Source organism: Scyliorhinus torazame, chromosome 7 (assembly GCF_047496885.1).
Source record: "Scyliorhinus torazame isolate Kashiwa2021f chromosome 7, sScyTor2.1, whole genome shotgun sequence".
Classification (NCBI taxonomy): domain Eukaryota; kingdom Metazoa; phylum Chordata; class Chondrichthyes; order Carcharhiniformes; family Scyliorhinidae; genus Scyliorhinus; species Scyliorhinus torazame.
Window position 1 is genome coordinate 15,492,056 of NC_092713.1, and position 22,168 is coordinate 15,514,223.

Here is a 22,168-nt window from a genome sequence, read left to right on the forward strand (position 1 = left end):
CCTTCTTCGCCTTGGTGATCTCGGGCGAGCGTCGTACAGTGCTGGTTCCCACACACGGGGACTAGATGGAATGGCACTTGGAGGTGGGGAGGCGATCTCCCTGGGAATCGGAGGTCCCCAGGTGGTTTTCCTCAGGGCAAGGTGGCACCTTGGCACTGCTGCCACCTGGATGCCTAAGCCTGGCATTGCCAGCCTAGCACTATGGCAGTGCCATCCAAGTCCCACCTGGGTGTCAACCTGACAGTGCCCAGGGGGCACTGCCAGCTGCCGGGGGCACTGCCAGGGTGCCAGACTAGCATTTCTGCCATGGCAGGGGTCAGACCAGGGGAGCCCTGTCTATGTAAAGTGGGTGGACCCCCGTATAGGTGAGTTGAGGCTTTGGAGGGGGGTTCAGGTGTTGTGTTGGGGAGATCAGCATCCCGATCCCTTCCTGCACTGATGAGTTCAGTGAGCGGAGTTCCTCAGTGCCGAAGACGGGACTAAGTGCGGCCTCGGTGGGGTGTTTGCTGCAACAAAGTCCCGCTCGATAGTGCAGTGCTTCTCCAAGTGCAACTTCATTTGAAGCCTACTTGCGACAATAAGCTATTTTCGTTTTTTCATTTTCAGATGTTAAAGTCTGTTTTGGGGCACAGATAGCTTGGTGTTGTTCGGTGGTTGCTGTGCGAGGAACACCCCGCTAAGCTGTTTTTGGCCTCGGGAAGTTTCTCTTAAGAGGCCGCACTTAAGAGTGAGTTCCTGCTGGAGAGTGATCTCGCCAGCAGAAACGGCTGTTCTTACCACCCCCTCCTTCAGACCTCCCCCTTTTGGCATTATCAACCCCCCCCCCCCCCCACATCCCAAATCTTGTTGAGGTCCTTGGGAACCCCCATCACCCCCCCCCCCAACCCTGGCAGTGCCCACCTGGCACGAGGGCACCCTGGGAAGACCAGGTGGCACTGCCAGGGTGCCAGGCTGGTAGCATCAATGTTTCCAGGTGCCAGGGTGAGAGCCAGGATGCCACCCTGCCCTGTCCCCGGCCGCTTGGGTGTCTCCAATGGCCTGCGAGACCCCCCCCCCCGAGGTCCGTTACGCCTGGCCTGCGAGGTCTGGCAGGCGCATTGAGTCTTGTGCATCGGGTGAATCCGGCAGCCAGGTATTTAAAATAGCCTAATGGCAAGATTCGCACCACGCCGGGCGCAACGGGGTCGTTGAATCGCACCCAGAGTTAGCGTTCCGAGACCATACACTCTTTGTGTGGATATTTTGTATCATGTTAATTGAGGACTGTATGCTAGCCAGGCTATTGGAGTCCCAGACCAGGTTGTGCTCAAGCCCCTGAAATAGGGCATGGATGTATCTCAGAAATAACTGTGCCATCCACAGAGTCCTCGGCAATATAACGAACCTCAGTGCCTCTGTGTTCGAGAATAGCCAAGCACACAAGGTAGTGTGAGACAGCATGAAGTGCGCAGTACCTGGAAGTGCAAACCCGAGTGCAGTCAGAAATAAAGGTGTTTTCTGGTCAGCAGTTTGCAACACTCACAATCAACAAAGAACAAAGAACAAAAAACAAAGAAAAGTACAGCCCAGGAACAGGCCCTTCGGCCCTCCAAGCCCGTGCCGACCATGCTGCCCGACTAAACTACAATCGTCTACACTTCCTGGGTCCATATCCCTCTATTCCCATCCTATTCATGTATTTGTCAAGATGCCCCTTAAATGTCACTATCGTCCCTGCTTCCACCACCTCCTCCGACAGCGAGTTCCAGGCACCCACTACCCTCTGTGTAAAAAACTTGCCTCGTACATCTACTCTAAACCTTGCCCCTCGCACCTAAAACCTATGCCCCTTAGTAATTGACCCCTCTACCCTGGGGAAAAGCCTTTGACTATCCACTCTGTCTATGCCCCTCATAATTTTGTACACCTCTATCAGGTCGCCCCTCAACCTCTGTCGTTCCAGTGAGAACAAACCGAGTTTATTCAACCGCTCCTCATAGCAGGCAACATCCTGGTAAATCGCTTCTGCACCCTCTCTAAAGCCTCCACATCCTTCTGGCAGTGTGGTGACCAGAATTGAATACTGTACTCCAAGTGTGGCCTAACTAAGATTCCATACAGCTGCAACATGACTTGCCAATTCTTATACTCAACGCCCCGGCCAATGAAGGCAAGCATGCCGTATGCCTTCTTGACTACCTTCTCCACCTGTGTTACCCCTTTCAGTGACCTGTGGACCTGTACACCTAGATCTCTCTGAGCTCACCTGTGGAAAAAAACTAGATCCTGTGGAAATGGAAACCGACAAAGAGTTAATGCGTTCAGGAAAGGCCCAGGAAGAAAATTAGCAGAAGAAAATAGGCTTGGCGAGATTGGATAGTTAAAATATGTTTTTAATAAAGGCTGTGCCATATATCTTTCGTATTGTAACGGTAAAGGCCCATTAATTTTGTTACCAAAGTAACAAAGATGGCCTCTATATCTGAAGCATGGTGAAAAATGACTGACAGCCAAATGGTCTCCAAGAGCAATGGAAAATGTCAAACTTGATTACTGTATCTTAAGTACAGCACACAGTCACTTAATAATTAGTTTGTCCCGTCAGCCTCAATGAAGTCAGAGCGAAGCATTTCTCAATAGGGAAAATAAAGCCAATCCTTTATTGATACAGCTCTTTCCTTCAAGTTAGCTTCAACCGATAATAAAATGCAAGAATCTGGTTTGGGGAAAAGACTCGAGGGTTTTATTGCTTCCTTTATTTCTTGCCAAGATAAACATGACTCAAAAGCATGAATCCATAAGGTACTGTTTATGGGTGACTTTACAAGGATCTTCACAATGCAGCGATATTGCAAACAGCATGTGCAATAATTATGTGGCTTTAATGATTAATTAACTGCCAACGCGAAAGCAGTGAACCATCACAGAATCGTCAAAATAACATCTGTCAAAATCCCCGCAATTATCTTTTCTTTATTACCACCAGCCACCAATGATATCCATTTTTCCCCCATTTGGAATGACTGTATCGACACGTCATGTCACTGGCCGGTGGGACACAGAGTCGCGAGTGATCGGATACAGGAATGGGTGGACTGCTGGCATATTGTACATCCCCTCCTGACACCACCGGCACATTGTGGCTGCATGCTGTACTCTCAGACAGATAGCTCTAAGCTCAGGGTTAGGGGGTCAGCACTCCCACCTCGGGCCGTGGCTTCAAAGTCCAATTCCAGGATCTTGAGGACAAAATCCGAGCTGATGCACCCGTTGAGAGTGCTGAGAGAGTGCAGCGCTGTTGGAGGTGCTGCACTTTTAGCTGAGACCATAAAACCTGGGCGGGAATTTTCCCAAAATTGCACCGAGCACTGGGTCAAGTGAAAAAAGCCGCCTGAGACTTGCTGACTTCACAGATGCCCTTTCTTGCCTGATCTGCTGATCTGACAGCACTCTGTGCAATTTCCAAGTGCTGGTGAGGACCACACAGCCAGCAAGTGTGTGTGTGGGGGGGGGGGGGGGGGGGGGGGGGGGGCTGTTTTTCAAGGGCACCCTGATCTCAAAGTCACATTGAAGGCCTCCCCTGTGCCCCCAAGGAGATCTGAACCTTCCTCCACAGAGATTGGGGACCCCCCAACGATTTGGGGACCCCCTGGTGGACAAAGGGAACACCACCCAACACCTACACGCAGAAGGGCAAACACATCACCCCCATCCCTCCAACTTTGCAAAGATTGGGGTATCCACCAACTAGTACTGCCCCCCACACCCCAATGTATGCACAGGCCCTCCAAACAACCATCGTCACCCCCCCCCCCCCATTACACACACACATAAGGAGAGTTCCCCATTGGAGCTCCCAGAGGGCACACCCCTGGCAGTGCCAACCTGGCAATGTCAACCGTACACTGCCAACACGAGTGTAAACCCAGTGCCAGGGTGGCAGTGCCAATGTGTCAGGTTGATTGCCCGTCCATGTCTCTCAACACCCTGGGGCTATACTCACATCTGTGCCCTGGCATGGCTTTCCTGCCTGCTTCTCTTTTTTGAAGTTATTCACGCTGGCATACCGTCACGCCGACTGGGTGAGAGGATAAGAAGTGGGCGGAGCGTACGGCATCAGGTCCGGTAAGTATATTTGAATATGTTGAAAATTTGGCTCACATCGCATTACGGCTCTTTCGCGAGATTTAGCGACCATAATGGGATTTGTGTCTGCAGCGAGCAGGCCCACTAAGTCCCGCCCCCTGGTGCTGCCTGACCTTTCACCTAGACATAAAAGATCCAATGGCACTATTTCATACCTGTTGACCTGATCAATATTCATTCCTCAACCAATATCTTTAAAGCAGATTATTTGGTCATTATCACATTGCAGGAGCTTGCTGTGCACGAATTGGCAGCAGTGTTTTCTTACATTGCCACAGTCATGAGACCATAAAAGTACTTGATTGGCTATAACCAGCTCCTCAGGACGTTCTGAGGTTGCAAAAGTCACTTTATAAATGCAAGTTCCATCTTTTTCTAAAATGGATTTTGATTGTGCCGACCAGCGTTTTGAGCTGGAACGCTGAGGAGAAAAGATGAGCAATAAACTCAATCACTTTCCAAGTTAACCTCCAAGCCACATCTCACCCTGGCTTGGACGTAGGTTAACTACCCTTCATGGTCTCTGGATTAAGGTTTTGTGATTCCCTCCCTGACGCAGTTGTTATGGGCCGGGGTTTAGAGAACCCCAAAGTGCATCATGGAGTTCACCTGACCCACAACTTTTAATAGATTGCGGTATGGGGAGCACACGGCCCACTCTACAGGTGTGGGACAGCAGGAAAGAACAAGTATTTTTAAAAACAAAACAATGTTTATTCTATGAACGCAAGTTAACCTTCTTTAAAACAAACAGTGAACATCTAAGCAACCATCAATTCAAATACACCCCCAAAGATTACAACACTAGGTAACTCTGTAAGCTGTCCTTTTAACATCCAAAAGACTTAACAAACCTTCAAACAGGAGCACATTAGGTTTACATTCAATACTGAGACCTTTTAAAATTCTTGGTTCACCAAATGATCCATAGATAGTCTTTGGATGGCAGAGACCAACAGTACAGCCCGTTGTTTTAACTCCAGATGCAGCTCACGGAAAAACACAGACACATCCAAGCTTTTCTCAAACTGAAACTAAAAAGCAGAAGTCGAGGTCAGCTCCACCCACACTCTGACATCTCTCCAGTAACATGAGCAGCTCCATTTCTTAAAGGTACATTTCTTAAACACCCATTTCTTAAAGGTACTCTCACATGACACAGTTATTGGGAGTACCATCATCAGATGGGCGGGAGCTTTTCATTTAAAAAAAATTAACTTCGAGTACCCAATTCATTTTTTCCAAATAAAGGGCAATTTAGCGTGGCCAATGCACCTACCCTGCACATCTTTGGGTTGTGGGGACGAAACTCACGCATACATGGGGAGAGAGGGCGGCACGGTAGCACAGTGATTAGCACTGTTGCTTCACAGCTCCAGGGTCCCAGGTTTGATTCCCGGCTTGGGTCACTGTCTGTGCGGAGTCTGCACGTTCTCCCCGTGTGTGCGTGGGTTTCCTCCGGGTTCCCCGGTTTCCTCCCACAGTTCAAAGCCGTGCAGGTTAGGTGGATTGGCCATCATAAATTTCCCTGAGTGTCCAAAAAGGTTAGGTGGGGTTAGTGGGGATAGGGTGGAGGCCAAGGTTTAAGTAGGGTGCTCTTTCCAAAAGCTGATTCAGACTCGATGGGCCGAATGGCCTCCTTCTGCATTGTAAATTCTATGGTTCTATGAATGTGTAAACTCCACATGGACAGTGACCCAGAGCCGGGGTCGAACCTGGGACCTCGGCGCCGTGAAGGGCAGCAGTGCTAACACTGTGCCACCGTGCTGTCCGGAGCGGTAGCTGTTCATGATGAAGGTCCAACATGACCTTCTCCGGTGTCGTAGGGAGGGACAACCTAAATTCGGTCAGCAAGAACAATATCAAAGACTGGAAAAAAATGATCCCGTGAACTGCCCTCTCACAACAGCACAATCCCACCCTTTCAGCACGCTGCAGTTTGAGAGGGATAGAGATTGAAATCTTACCTGTTCCAGCTTGGCAAGGCACAGGAGTCCAGGTTGTGCTCCACAAAGAAGGTGGTTGCAGTAGGCCAAAGCCTGAATCTGGGGTAGCTGCAACAAGCTACAAATTTATTGACTAACTTAATTCTACTTTAAGTGAAATTTGTGGTTGTGATCTGTGAACCTATTAAATCCAGAGGGACACTGACAGTTCAGATAAAATACAAAGTGCTTTTTGTTTTCGTCAGTTGCCAGGGTGGTTTGTTTTTCGCAGATAAGTCAAACTACTGGACTGCAAGAGAAAAACGACACTTTCAGGCCAAGGTATATCTGGCTAAGAGGTTCAAGGGTCATAATATCGCTCTGAAATCAACAAACAGCCATACTTCAAAGCTGTGTTTTGCATTTGATGCAAAGAGGGAATTTCAATGAAGCTTTATGTTTTAATAATTCAATGTGAAATGCAACTGGACACAAAGAACATGGAGCCACAGTGTCTGTTCCAGGGGGGGTTACTAAAACAAGCTGCACAGGTTTAGTGCATTTAAGTGGTGTACAGCTTACTTGGAAGAAGTAAAAACCTGACGGACGCTGGCATTGATTGATGATCTCGCAATATTTTTTCTTTTGAAATGCAGGAAAAGTAACTCTGCGAGAGGCAATGTTGCTTTTTCTGCATTATCAGTAAAATCTTTGTCTTTAATTCACTAAAACAACAACTTGAAAGTGAGTAAATTGAGGGATGCTAGCTGTTTAATTATCATGGTGATCCTGAAATGTTTGACCAGGAAAAGAAGTTTAAGAGAAGTGTACAAATAATGTCAAGGTGGACTCCAACACCATGGCTTTGGAACCGCATGGAACAAAGAATTAGATGCCCCATTGACCAATTGCAACTTAAGGTTGATTTTGATGGGACAATACAATAGGACATCTTGCCAAATTGGAAAGAAGAGTCGAAAGACTATTGCAAAGAATGACTTGGAGCTGCAGCCAGCCAACGTTTTTAAAAACTCTTTCATGAGATCTTGTCCATCCCGAATTGCCCTCGAACTGAGTGGCATATTTTAAGAGTCAACCACATTGCTGTGGATCTGGAGTCACGTGTAGGTCAGACCAGGTAAGGATGGCAGATTTACGTCCCTTTAGGACATTAGCAGACGAGATGGGTTTTCACGACAATCGACAATGGTTTCATCATTAGACTTTTAATTCCAGATTTCTCTTTTTTAATTCAAATTTCACTGCCGTGGTGGGATTCGAACCCAGGTCCCCAGATCAGTACCATGGGTATCTGGATTACTAGCCCAGTGACAATACCACTACGCCACCATCTCCCCTAGAAGTACAATCATCTTCCTACTGGGAGATCCTATATATATCCACTTGTAATGTGGGCATTGAGTGCCTTGCTTCCAAAATTGGTAAAGGCATGGGGCTGGATTCTCCCAAAATGAGGCTATATCCCCACACCGGCGTAAAAAGGCTGCCGTTTCACTCCGAAGACTCGTGAAGAAAGTTTGAGCCTATTCACTGCCCTGCAGGGGCCTAGCAGGGACCCGGAGTGATTCTTGCAGCTTTAGCTGCGGATACGGGCCCCCGCACTTCTGGTTTCGAGTCCACGCGGCTGCGCCAAGCACCATGGCGGACTCGGACCATGGAGGCAGCTGCAAGATGTACCCCCCCCCCCCCGATTGGCCGCGTGCCCTTGCATCCGACCGCGCACAAGCACTCCCCGGCCACACATAAGACCCCGCCCCGGTGTCCGATCACCCGCCCCCACCAGGGCGGTTTTAGACTGAATCCGCAGCCGCCACGCGAGGTTCCCGAACGGGGATAGGTGGTTAGAACCACGCCGTCGAGAACGCGGCCGGTTGGGGGCGGAGGATCACTGGGTGGGCCTCTGGCAATGGTCCCCGAGCCGCGCGGAGGACTCTGCGAAAACGCCAATTCTCGGGTCCCGGAGAACCACCTTTGGGGTAATGCCAGAGGGCAGTGTCAAAAGACAGTGCCAGGGAAGTGCCATGGGGCAGTGCCAAGCTGTCAGAGGACAGTTCCAGGGAGCAGTGCCATGCTGCTGGGAGCAGTACCATGGGCAGCGTCAGAGGCAGTGTCAGCATGCCACGAGGCAGTGCCAGGGGGCCAGAGAAAGGTGCAACAGGACATTGCCAGGAAAGTGCCATGGGGCAGTGCTGGGGTGCTGGGTCAGTGCTAAGGTGCAGTGACGAAGGCAGATTCAGGGTGTGACTGGCAGTGCAGGACACAGTTCCAGGGTTCTGGGAGCAGTTCGGGGACAGTGCCAGAGGGCAGTGACGGGGACGATCCCAATGCGGAGGGAACAATACAAGCGGGGAAGCCCAATGAGATGTAAATGTATTTCAGTGAGGTCCCTGGGAGGAACTTTGTCGTGTCAATGGTGTGGCGGTGGGGTGGAGATTGGGGGGGGGTGGGGGGGGGGACTCAATCACATCCCAATGAGATTCTCGTTTTTAGTCTCTCACGGGATTTTGCGCCTGTGTCACCATTTTCACCCGCAGTGGTTGCGGGCATGAAATCCCAGCCGACTTCTCAGCATCTACCCCGTCAAGTTCCCTGGGAATCCTGTAAGTCACAGTAAAGTCACCTCTCATTCTTCGAAACACCAGTGAGCACAGGCCCAACCTACTCAACCTCTGCTCATAAGAAAACCCCTACATACCCACAATTAACCCAGTGAACCTTCTCTGGACGGCCTCCGATGTTAGTAAAGGATTCTGGAGTCACATGTAAACCATACGAGGTAAGGACCACAGATTTCCTTCCCTAAAGGGCATCAGTTAACCGGATGGATTTTAACAACAATTGAAAATGGTTTCATGGTCATCTAAAACTTTCGATTCCAGATTTGTTATTGAATGCAAGTTTCACCACCTATGGTGGTGAGCTTCGAACCCGGGAGGAAATCCACGCAGACACTGGGCGAATGTACAAACTCCACACAGGCGGTCACCCGCGGCCGGAATTGAACCCGGATCCCTGGTGCTGTGAGGCATTAATGCTGACCACTCTGCCACTGTGCCACCCAAGCATTACCCTGGGTCTTTGGACGACGAGCCCAGTGACAGTAACACGATGCCATTGTCTCCCCTTTACTGTGTGCGCACCTCTTTTTTTCTAGGAGTCTGTCTGATACCCTCCTTGAAGGACTATTAAGGATGAGGACTTGTAAACATCTCTGCCACAAGTCAATCACCCTCTGCATGGGGACTGCTGGATTGCCAATAATGCTGCTCCAGTGCAAGACATGGGTGGGTTTCACCGTTCCCCCGACGCTGATTTCGTAATCGGCGATCGGGCATAGAATCCCTTTTGACCCCGAAATCGGGGGCGGTGCTTGTTTGACGTAGGCGTTTCCTCCTGGTGCTCCGGAGCACCAGGAGGGAACGCACGCAGACATGGGGAGAACGTGCAAATTCCACACAGTCACCCGAGACCAGAATTGAATCCAGGTCCCTGGCGTTGTGAGGCAGCAGTGCTAAACACTGTTCCGCCCAGCATGCCGCCCAATGTTTCTGCTGCAACCGATGGGAAATGTCTCCTCCAGGCTTTACCTCACTCTTGCAGATCTCATGTGTTTACAGCTAAATATGAATCTCTTGTAATTTATACAAGTTATTAAAATTCATTCCGGTGCAACCTGAAAAGAATGCGAGGATGTTTAAAATCATGCACCATATTTTTAATCCACCAATTGCAATTAAGTTGTGCTGCAAGGTTGAGTTTAAGGGACAATAACAATCCGACATTGATGAAAATTGTGCTCTTGTATAATATTGAAAAGAAAACAAATTACTTGACACTAAGGCCTTCTGCCTGCATAAATTAAAGAAATAAGTCTCCAAAGGGAAAAAAAAAGCTGCACATCCTGACACTGAGAGGGCTGGAGATAGGGTCACCTTGGCAAGGAGTACTTTGTTGTTTTAAAAATAATATACAGACTGAAATGGCAATCGGTTTCCCAGCGTCAAGGGTAAAGGAGATGGACACAACAATAGCAATAATGAGAGAAGAGAGCTGAAAACGTAGGAGCAGCCCGTCAGCGCCTGGGCAGAGAAATGACTGGTTCACATTGGGTAGCACAATTTGGACCGAGACGAGGAGCAATTTCTTCACTCAAAGGCTTGTGAATCTTTGGAATTCTCTACTTCAGGGGTTTGTGGATGCTCCATCGTTGAGAACAATTTTTGGTCTTTTTGGGGAATTAAGGGATATGCGGAGCGGGCTGGGCAGAGGCCTGGAAGCCCAGGATGAGCCATGATTGTATCGAATGGCGGAGCAGTCTGGATGGGCCACATGGTCTACCCCTGGGGCAGGATTCTCCGCAAACGGCACGATGTCCGCTACCCGGCACCAAAAACGACACGGATCAGTCCGGCGTCGGGCCGCCCCAAAGGTGCGGAATTCTCCGCACCTTTAGGGGCCAAGCCCTCACCTTGAGGGGCTAGGCCCGCGCCGGAGCGGTTTCCGCTCCGCCGGCTGGCGGGAAAGGCCTTTGGCGCCACACCAGCCGGCGCCGAAAAGACTTCGACGGGTGACACATGCGCGGGATCGTCAGCGGCCGCTCACGGCATCCCCGCGCATGCGCAGGGGAGGGGATCTCTTCCGCCTCCGCCATAGTGAAGACCATGGTGAAGGCGGAAGAAAAAGAGTGCCCCCACGGCACAGGCCTGCCCGCGGATCGGTGGGCCCCGATCACAGGCCAGGCCACTGTGGGGGCACCCCCCGGAGCCAGATCGCCCCGCGCCGCTCCCCCCCCCCCCCCAGGACCCCGGAGCCTGCCCGCGCCGCCTTTTCCCGCCATTCAAAAGGAGGTCTAATCCACGCCGGCTGGCGAGGGTTGACAGCGGCGGGACTTCGCAGGCCGGAGAATCGGCGGGGGTGGGCCCGCCGACCGGCGCGATTCCCGCCCCCGCCGAATCTCTGGTGGAGGAGAATTCGGAACACGGCGGGGGGGGGATTCATGCCGGTGGGGGGGTCGGAGAATCGCGCCCCCGCTCCCACTTCTAGTGTTCTTGTCTTCCAAATGAGAATTAGATGGCCGCTTTGAGGAACAGGGCAACGGATAGTAGGGATAGAGGGAACAGCTCAGATGGAAAAAAACACAAGTGCAGGCTGAGGGGGATAAATGTCCTGTTTCTCCAAGGGTGCGTGTTATAATTTTAACTGTACCCTTGCTTCCGACCATCTGTCACACGTGAACTGTTATGAGGGCTCAGGGTTGAATAGGATAAATAATTACACTGGCAAGGTTGTAAGATTCTAAAATGCTTCAACTATTTTTATTGAACTATGTCTTAAAATCACAAGGATATAAATAGCTCACAGACAGCTGAAGAACAGGCGAATGGTATCTTGCCAGACTCATCGATGAAAAGCAAAACTCATAAACAAACCTCCTTCAAATCAGTTTTGGTTTCATTTGAGAAATGCCCCACATAAACTGAGTCCTCCCAATCCAATCTGTGTTTTACGTTAAACTGTAGGAAAACTGGCCTCTTCCATCCAACTTCATTCCTTACTTTAATCGATGAGATCAAAGGTTTGCACATCCTGTTTTCTAGATCATACCCACAAGGTTAAATCTTTCACACATTGCCCAGGTTTGCTCCTCAATCTGTTTACCTCTTCATTTAAACCACTGAAAACCTACTGGTCCCTTTCAGCCAGACCAACGTACCCAGGAGACTGAAGGTTACATGTTCCTTGAATAATACTTACAGTACCCTAACCCCTGTTCCTATCTGGAGTGTTGATCAGTTACCAGGGGGAAGGATGTAGGGCTTGATTCAGCGGACTAAAGTTAAAGTCCGGTTTGGGGCGCAATTGGGTGATGAGATTCGCAACCACCACGTTTGCAAGATCACAGCCCATATTCAACGGCCCTTAGTGCGAACAATTCCTGATATTATTCGCTCCCTCGCCATCTGGTTCACCCGACTTGCACCTCAGCGTCTTGCCGCTAACAATGGGCAGCTGCTTTTAAACTCTCCCTCACCACTCACTCCCAGTCAACACACAAGCATGGCAGCGCACAGACCAGCTTCTCGCTTTGGGGATTGCAACCTCATAAGACTTCTCAACACTGTAGATGAGAGGTGGGGTACCCTCTTCCCCGAGGGTCGGAGGAGCAGCACCAGGCTGAGTAATGCTACCTGGGCAGCAGTAGCAGCGGCTGTCAGTGTGGGCAGTATGTCAAGGAGGATCGCCGTCCAATGTTGATACAAGAACAACTAACTCCACCGAGTTGCAAGGGTATGTTACCATCTCTCTCATTCCTGCCTGCCAAACCTCAAGTTCCCAAGCCACCCCTCCCCCACAATCTAATAATAATCTTTATTGTCACAAGTAGGCTTACATTAACACTGCAATGAAGTTACTGTGAAAAGCCCCTAGTCGCCACATTCCGGCACCTGTTCGGGTACACAGAGGGAGAATTCAGAATGTCCAAATTACCCAACAGCACGTCTTTTGGGACTTGTGGGAGGAAACCGGAGCACCACCCAGAGAAACCCTCGCAGACACGGGGAGAATGTGTAGACTTCACACAGACAGTGACCCAATCCGGGAATCGAACTTGGGACCCTGGAGCTGTGAAACCACAATGCTCACCACTATGCTACCGTGCCTACTGGCTGACAACGCTCACCTCCCCATTTCCTTGGATCTTCGGGTAAGCGTCTCCAAGGTGGCCTTCAGGACGCGTGACAACGCAGAATCACCGAGCAGAAACTTATAGCCAAGTTCCGCACACACGGGACCTTGGATTCATGTCGCATTACATTCACCCCCCCACCATCTGGCCCGGGCTTGCAAAATCCTACCAACTGTGCTGGCGTGAGCCAATTCATACCTCTTTAACCGGTGATTATCCCTCTCTCCAGTTATTCCGTCTGGACCTGTAAAGACTTAATTACCTGCAAAGACTCGTATTCAAAGCATCGTCTTGCATCATTGACTTTGTCTGTATAAATGTTTTTGGAGCCCACCTCTTCATTCACCTGAAGAAGGAGCTGCGCTCCGAAAGCCAATGATTCGAAACAAACCTGTTGGACTTTAACCTGGTGTTGTAAGGCTTCTTACTGTGCTGCTTCGAGAAGGCACTTGAGAGTTCAGAAGCATGATGTGCTCTCAGCTGACAAGGCGAATTCCTCATTTGAAATAGCCTTCAGCTGTGAAGCTAAAGCTGCTCACAGTCAAAGAGGGGGGGAAATTGTCTTTGAGGAGAGAGGCCTCAGCAGGGTCTGTGTTGGGACTGTTTGGTGGGACAGACAGGCTGCAGCTGTGGTTGTCCTGTTATGGGTCCCCACAATATTTAAAGATGGCTTGAAGGCCTCACAGGTACAAAGCCCCTCAACCTCCGGCCCAGTGGCAACCCCTAACCTGGAATGTTTCAGCCCAAGAACAAGCCCTACGGGGCCCTTTCCACTCCCCCGCCCCCACCCCCCCCACCGAGCACTGGGCAGCAGCTCTAGCACCCTTGAGCTGAAAGGCAGATAATGGGCATGGTTACTCACCCTCCCAGTTCTCCTTAGTAGCCATTGTACCATCTTCACCTTTTTGAAGAGGAGTACTAAACGACGCCTGCATGGCTCCCAGCTGGTGAGTTGGATAATTCCGGGAGGCCTCTGCATTTGACTCCAAGGTTGAAATGAATGCAAATTAGGGTTAATGACATCCTCGTCATTTTTGGGGCTAGATCCTGACCTTGCCATCGGGAGCGGCCCGGGCGAACTGCAAAATGGTTCTCGCTTGCCGTGTATCTCAATTTTGCCCTATTCACCCGATGCAGGCCGGGCGCAATGTGGCCACTGAATCGCGCCCATAACTTCTGACGTGTTGGACTACCTCTGCCTGCACAGCGCAGAACAATGGAAAGGTAGACCTTTCTTATACCTATCTGTGCATGTGTTCAAAATCTGTGGTGATCAGGGATTGGTTACAATCTGCCTGGTCAACTCCGTGACGTGGTCAAGGCTGATGGCTCCCCTTATGGACAGATTCCCTATGAACTGTTTCAAAATGCCCTCTTTGATGTAACAAGGCCCCTAAACATTGTTCCTTCTTCCTGTCCCTGTCAATGGGACTTCCCGTTGAAGCCGCCCAACGCCGTCGGGCAACCCATAGGCAGGATTGCACTGCTGGTGTAATAGAGAATCCCGACGACCGAAGATTCGGGCATACATATTCAATAAGCATCACATGGGTGCATCTTCACACTGTTTCAAGGCTTCTCGGACCCCTGACCAGAAGGATGACGTCATGAAATTAGAATAAGTTTCAAGATCCCTTTAATGAGGTCCTCCCTCTGAGTCTCTCGATGATCATGGGCACTATTGAAATGTCAGCAATAAAAACTGACCTATAGATAAACTTATAATTAAAGGCTCTGGCTCATTTTATGCCCTACATTTAGCCTTGGGAATGCATTTCTGTTTAAGTGCTTTTCACTCACTTAACCCCTGTGTTCCCACAAAGATCAAGCTGGAAAATTCAACTAAGTGGACTTAGTCTGATCATGTCTTATGTACATTCGCACAGCGAAACAGGCATAACTGGAACTATTAAACATAACCAGAAATTAATCTGCTACATCATCAATTCGGGCCTTTCAGTTCATTTGCACATCTTTGATTTTGTCGAGTCCAACGAAGATTTGACAAAAGCTCCTGCCTGGAACACAGGAATGTCCTATTTGTGCAGCGATGTCCAACCCCTCACTGTAGCAGAGGAACATCGGAATTGCTGGACGAGAAAGCGCCAAAGGCCCATTTAGCTCACCTTTGAATATTCTGATACTCCCATGATAACAATAATGGGGCTGTTAACTCATCATAGTGATCATTCTCTATCTATTAGTCTATTGCATATCAGTGTTTGGGCAGGAGAAAGCAAAATGGAGAGCTGTTGCAAGGTGCTGTGGTACAGGGGCTGTTTAGCACAGGGCTAAATCGCTGGCTTTGAAAGCAGACTAAGGCAGGCCAGCAGCACGGTTCAATTCCCGTACCAGCCTCCCCGAACAGGCGCCGGAATGTGGCGACGAGGGGCTTTTCACAGTAACTTCATTTGAAGCCTACTTGTGACAATAAGCGATTTTCATTTCATTTAATTTTCAGAGTACAGAGGGATCTGGATCTTCTTGTACAAAAATCACAAAAGGTCAGCATGCGGGAAGAGCAAGTGATTAGTAAGAGAAATGGAATGCTGGCCTTCATTGCAAGTGGGGTGGAATACAAAAGCAGGGAAGTCTTCCTATAACTCAACACGACATTGGTGAAGTAACACCTGGAGTAGTGCACAGTTTTTGTCTCCTTACTTGAGGAGAGATATACTTGCATTGGATGCAAATCGCTGGGTGGCACGGTAGCACAGTGGTTAGCACTGTTGCTTCACAGCACCTGGGTCCCAGGTTCGATTCCCGGCTTGGGTCACTGTCTGTGCGGAGTCTGCACGTTCTCCCCGTGTGTGCGTGGGTTTGTGCCGGCTGCTCCGGTTTCCTCCCACAAGACCTGAAAGACGTGCTGTTAAGTGAATTGGACATTCTAAATTCATCCAAAGTGCACCGAACAGGCGCCGGAATGTGGCGACGAGGGGATTTTCACAGTAACTTCATTACAGTGTGAATGTAAGCCTAATTGTGACACTAATAAAGATTATTATTACTTTGTGGGGTATAGTAGTACGTGAGGTTATCTTGTTGAAACACATCAGCTTCTAAGGGGGCATTACTGGTGTTACAATCCCAGATGATATTACTACTGGACAGGTGAGATCCCAGGGTGGAGCCCAACTTGATAAATCCTAACTTTTACCTTTTGTTTAGATACATCAAGAATGGCTTCTGAACAGAATCACAAAGACTGCGAAGGAGCCTTTAACAAAAGAATAAAACAAGGAAAGAACTGCGTTCCACGACTCCTTCACCCCAGTTATACCTTTGTAGATGTACACAGATTTGTAAGCATAACCCAATATATAAAATCTATCTCATGCGCTAATGTTCTCAGAAAGTACAGAGTACATGTAAACCAACAGGTGACTTGTGGTCAAACACACCTTACTCTGAAACCAAGTGGCAAATGCCACCCAAACCAACGTCTATGGATTCCTCATCAAGTTCCCCGCTCCCTCACCCCCACCCCTGTTGCTTGTCACGCTCTCAGCCAACTGGCCTTTTAACTTGGGTTTCCAATCTCATCTTGGAAAGGAGTTGCCTTGGAATGTCCTCCCAAACTGCACTTTCGTGAGGGCATCTTCAACCAGGATCCACCCCCAGGGTTTCAGCCCCTCCCTTTGACTTTCCTCTCCCCTGGATCACAACATACATTCAAGGTTCACCTTCCACCCACTAGTTTGTGTATTCAACAACAAAACACCACTGCTTCACCGGCTTATAGGAAGCAGTTACAGACCTTTGGCTGCATCCCTGAATCTCTGGCTTCTCACGGGCCTATTTTGATTTAAGTCTGATTCCTGCAGCTTTCTCAGTTTAAAATTTGAGCCTCTCCCCGCTCTTGCCTGTTACCTTCACAGGACGATCCCTGTCCTTGTCCCTTGACTTCGCAGGGAGGTCTTGTCGAGCAGTCCTAGTCCTGCCTCTTAGCCAGAAGCTCCATTTTCGCGTCTCTCCCTGGGACTTGATGGCTGCGCTCATCATACGGCCAAACCGGTTGAATAGCAACTTGCCAAGTCCTCCCAGCACGTGCTAATGGCAGGGTTAAGAGTGGGAGAGGTTCCAGCTCAGCCATGCTTGATGTGGGATGGTACCCCTGAAGCTATACGCCTCTGGCAACAAGTTAGCGACTGTAAAGAAAAGTGTCATGGTAACAGATGAAAGTCTGCCTTGTTCACCAGTAAGTGCAGGGAGAGAGAGAAGAACAAACAACTATAGTAGCACCACTAGGCAAACGGGAAACATAGGATTAGACCATTCCTACCCACAGGCTTGTTTCAGCATTCAGTTAGATTGTGGCTAAACTGGATTTGCCACAGAAAGGAAACTTGCAGGTGCAGCAGGTGGCGAAGAAGGCAAATGGTATGTTGGCCTTCATACTCAGAAGGAAAAAACTGTAAACAGGGGAAGTACGAATACTGGAACCAAACTTTTTTCCTCTTCCGCATGGCGAGAGGATTCGAGTACAGGAGCAGGGATGTCTTGCTGCAATTATACAGGGCCTTGCTGAGGCCACACCTGGAATAATGTGTGAAGTTCTGGTCTCCTTGCCTGAGGAAGAATGTTCTTGCTGTAGAGGGAGTGCAGCGAACATTTACCAGACTGATTCCAGCGATGGTGGGACTGACGTATGAGGAGAGATTGAATCGAGATTGATTATGTTCAGTGGAGTTGAGAAGAATGTCGGGAGGATCTCATGGAAGCGTATAAAATTCGAGAAGGACTAGACCGGAAGGATGTTCCCGATAGCGGGGGCAGTTGAGAACCACGAGTCACGGTCTGAGGATATGAAATGAAAAATGAAAATCGCTTATTGTCACAAGTCGGCTTCAAATGAAGTTACTGTGAAAAGCCTCTAGTCGCCACATTCCGGCGCCTGTTCGGGGAGGCTGGTGTGGGAATGAGGTAGACCATTTAGGTCAGAGATGAGGAGAACTTTCTTCACCCAGGGAGTGATGAGCATGCCGAATTCGCTACTACAGACAGAAGTTGAGGCCAAAACATTGTGGCCAGGATTATACAGCTGTTGGGACTCCCAGTTCCCACTGGCAGTGCACCCCAGCCCGTGGCTTTCCCGGTGACATCGGGTGGTTTAAATGGGAAACCCCATTGTGTAGATGGGAGTAGAGAATCCCGCCACCGGTGAACGCTGTGCCGCTGAGGGACACACGGCTGTGGAACTGGATAATCCAACCCTGCGTGTTTTCAAGAAGGGATTAGATATAGCTCTTGGGGCTAAAGGGATTAATGGATATGGGGTGAGAGGGGAACCAGCTTACTGAGTTAGATGGTCAGCCATGATCGTGGTGAATAGCGGTGCAGGCTCGAAGGGCCGAATGGCCCATCCCTGCTCTTATTTTGCCTCTTTCTACGTCTTGTGGATTTTTCCTGTCCCTCCCTGGTTCTTGGATCCTTGGTCTCTGAACAAAACCGAGACCTGGTTTTTTAACCCACCAGGCAGTTAATCTTTGGATCCCTCTTTCCCACTGAGGAGGGGAGGCCGGGTTACTGAAGGATGAGTTAGATATATTTTTGATTGACAAGGGAGTTGAGGGTTATGGGTTATTGGGGGGGGGGGGGAGGGGGGGGGCGGGGAGGGCAGGCAGGAAAGTGGAGTTAAGACCTCAATCAGATCAGGTATGACCTTATTGAATGGCGGGCGAATCAGGCACGTGGGGCTGGATGGCCAATCCCTTGTTCCTATTTCCCAAGATCCTGGCCAGCCGAGTCGTAAGGTGATGGATTTCCCTCCTTGAGGCGGGGAGCGAGAATTGAGAACATTCCCAGTTCAGCCTGCCTGCCTTGGAAAAAAGTGTCCGCAAGGATAGCATTTTCATTGTTGTGCTGGTGGGGGGGGGGGAATCATAGAATTTACAATGCAGAAGGAGGCCATTTAGCCCATCCAGTCTGCACCAGCCCTACCTATTCCCACACCTCCACCCTATCCCCGTGAACCCAGTAACCCCATCTAAACTTTTGGACATACTAAGGGCAATTTAGCATGGCCAATCCTCCATGTGCAGGTTAGGTGGATTGGCCATGATAAATTTCCCTTTGTGTCCAAAAAGGTAAGGTGGGCTTACTGGGTTGCGGGGATAGGGTGGAGGTAGGGTGTTCTTTTCGGGGGCCGGCGCAGGCTCGATGGCTCGAATGGCCTCCTTCTGCACTGTAGATTCTATCACACTGTGAATGCACCTAATCTGCTCACCTTTGGACTGTGGGAGGAAACCGGAGCACCTGGAGGAAACCCATGCACACACGGGGAGAACGTGCAAACTCCACACAGACAGTGATCCAACCCGGGAATCGAACCGGGGACCCTGGAGCTGTGAAGCAACTGTGATAACCACTGTGCTACCGTGCTGTCTGTGTTAGGCCAGCCAAGCTGGGAAAAGTCTTGGAGACACAGGTGCGGGCTGTTTAAAATGCCTGCCCCAGTGCTGTGGGGCTTTGTCCCAGTTAAAATAAAAACAGAAACGCCTTCCGGCCCTCACCCCGCGCACACTCCCCATGCCCCATCCATGCCACCTCATGTTCTCCCACACAACCCCATCGCCCTCTTGCCAAGGTGCGCTCCCCACCCAGTCCTTACGTCCCCATCATGCCCATCGTGCCAAGGTATGGCCCCTTCCCCAAACAAATCCTACGGCCCTATGTGCCAACATTCAATCCATCTCCTGCCACAGGATCGTGAAGGTGTAGAGAGTTTGCAAAAAAGACTTGTATCGATGCAACGACCTTATATCTGCCAAGAAGTAACTCGAAGTTAGTGTTGGGTGGAGTTGCTGGGTTATTGGGATAGGGTGGAGGTGCGGGCTTGGGTAGGGTGCTCTTTCAAAGGTGCAGACTCAGTGGGCTGAATGGCCTCCTTCTGCACTGTAAATTCTGTGATTCTCTGATTCTATGAAGCCATTACTACACATTGAAACACAGTGACAGTTCTCATCCACACCAACACTTCGCGCACCACAAGGTCCCACAGACAGCAGTTGAGTGAATCAGTGCATTGCCGGGCCATTGAGCGAAGCCCCCTCTACCATAATTCTTTTCCACATAGTTCCGTGAGGATCTTCAATGACTGCCTCCGCCAACGAAATGCCCACGTGATTTAGTACCTAACCTACAGGACGAAACCTCCATGTTCTCCGTGTACGAACAGGCTGCTATCTTGAACCTTGGATCTCTAATTGGGGAATAATTAAAGTCAGAGGCTGGAGTTTTTGAGAGACAGACTTGCCCAAGAGGCGTGCACTTATTAAAAATGAATGTTGAGCCCTACCCAGGCCATATTTGAAGCCTCGTGTAGTCAGTCTGCGATGTGCCGAGAGCAGCAAAAGTGAATTGACGAGGAGCCTGAAGAGGATATGCATTGTGGAAGTTGCATTGCAAGGTACCGGTTCAGTTACTCTGTTAAACCTTTACAGTGGGGAACTGGGTCACTTGTGATTTCCTGAATTGAATCTATTACGTTAGAATCGTTGTACAAATGTTTTGGGGGAGGGTTTTTGTTTTAACACTGGCATATCCAAATCCTTTGCAGCAGTGAGCTGGAGGAAATTATTCCATTTCTAAACCACGGAGGCAGCCTTGGAATAAAATGAAATAAATTGATTTTGTTTTGAATGATAATACATCCATCAGCGAACAGGCCTTCCCCGCTGGTTATTGCTGCGGTTTTTGTGGACTGACTCTCCAGCTGCCGTCTCCTCTGTGGACGGACGCTTTCCGACTTAAGAGAGCCTTAGGAGCTACTTATCACCAGGCGGCCTTGTTTAGCGATGGTCGAGAACATTGTCTTTTTGCACACTGACGACACTGGGAATACCAGTAGGAGGTAACCTAGCTACGGGCTCAGCTGAATCCATTTATACCACAGCGTTCGCGCACACATCTACCTGTGCAGCATCTTGCCCTAGCGTCTCAATGCCAGTTCACAGGTCTGATAGACTCACTTTACTTTTTGCTGACAGGCAGTCGTCAATACCCAGTAGCCTTTAGACTGCGGAACGAAACACTCTCATTGGTAAATAGTTCCTGAGCAGTGCTGCAAGGAGTGTAGCGAGTACGTCATTGGACTAAAAATCTGGTGTGTGTGAGTTCGAATCCCACGACGCTTGGCAATTTGAATTTGCGTTTTTTTTTTCAAGATCTGGAATTAAAAGTTGCAGTGGGCAAATCCGGGCGTGAAACTCTCAGCCTATTGTGGGTACCCGGCTGCTTCAACGATGTGCCAACAACAACAACATGTATTTATGGAGCACCTTTTGACAGAGTTGCACATTCCAAGGCGCTGTTCACGAGTGATTATCAAACAAAATGTGTCACCCGTCCACGAGGGAAAATTAGGGCAGATGACCAAACTCTTGGTCAAAGAGGTGGTGGAGAGGCGATGGAAAACACGGAGAGGCGATGGAAAACACGGCGAGCCGTTTTAAATACTGTTGATTGCAAGAGCAAAAGACCTTGCCGGCGGGAAGGGAATGTCTTCAAGGAGGAGGGAGGTATAGAATCGTAGAGTCCCGACAGTGCAGAAGGAGGCCATTCGGCCAGTGAAGTCAGCACCGATCTTTCGAAAGAGCACCCCAAGTAGGCCCAATCCCCTGCCCCATTCCTGCAACTCCACCCTAAGGGGAAATTTAGCACGGCCAATCCACCAAACTTGCACATTTCTGAACTGTGGGAGGAAATCGGAGCACCCGGAGGAAACCCACGCGGGAATTGAACTCGGGCCCCTGGCGTTGTGAGGCAGCAGTGCCAATCACTGTGCCACCATGCCGCCCGTAGAGCGGTTTAGGGAGGGAATTCTGTAGTCAACGTAGTTGAAGGCACGGCCACCAATACGGAGGGGGAAGCGTGAGATGGGCCAGCGGTGAGTGACGAGGTGGGAGAGGGGAAAGGTGGGGGGTGGGAGGGGACAGGTAAGCGCAGGGGGGGGGGGTAAAGGTGAGGGGGGAAGGGGAGACGTGGGGTGTGGGAGGGGGATTAAAATCAAGGATGTACAAGAGCCAAGAATCGGATAAGTTCTGAGTTCCCCGGGGGATTGGGAAGTTGGAGGATATTACGGAAACAGGGAGCTGTGAGGCCGTGTGGTGGGATTTTGAAAACAAACATAACGGGCGGGATTCTCTCCCACCCGGCGGGGCGGGCCGTACCAGCGCCGAGGAGTGGCGTGAACCACTTCGGCGCCGGGTCGGCCGGAAGATGCGGAATCCTCGACGCCTTCAGGGGCTAGGCCGGCGCGGGTGGGGTTGGCGCTGCGCCAGCCGGCATGGAAGGGCCTCCGCCGGCCGGCGTGAGTTGCCGCTTGCGCGGGAGCACCTGCGTGTGCTGGCATCATCGCCGCGCATGAGCAGAGGGGTTCTTCTCCGCGCCGGCCATGGCGGAGGTTGAC

The 22,168-nt window shown here is 50.1% G+C and overlaps 1 long non-coding RNA gene across 1 annotated transcript in view; it reads left to right on the forward strand.

Annotated features, from left to right (window-relative positions):
* The first annotated feature begins 19,838 nt into the window (after positions 1-19,838).
* Positions 19,839-22,168, forward strand: part of LOC140426053 (uncharacterized) — a 109,742-nt gene continuing 107,412 nt past the window's right edge. Inside the window, exon 1 of the long non-coding RNA XR_011948113.1 lies at positions 19,839-20,167. This is a non-coding gene — a long non-coding RNA (uncharacterized lncRNA). The remainder of the gene's footprint in view (positions 20,168-22,168) is intronic.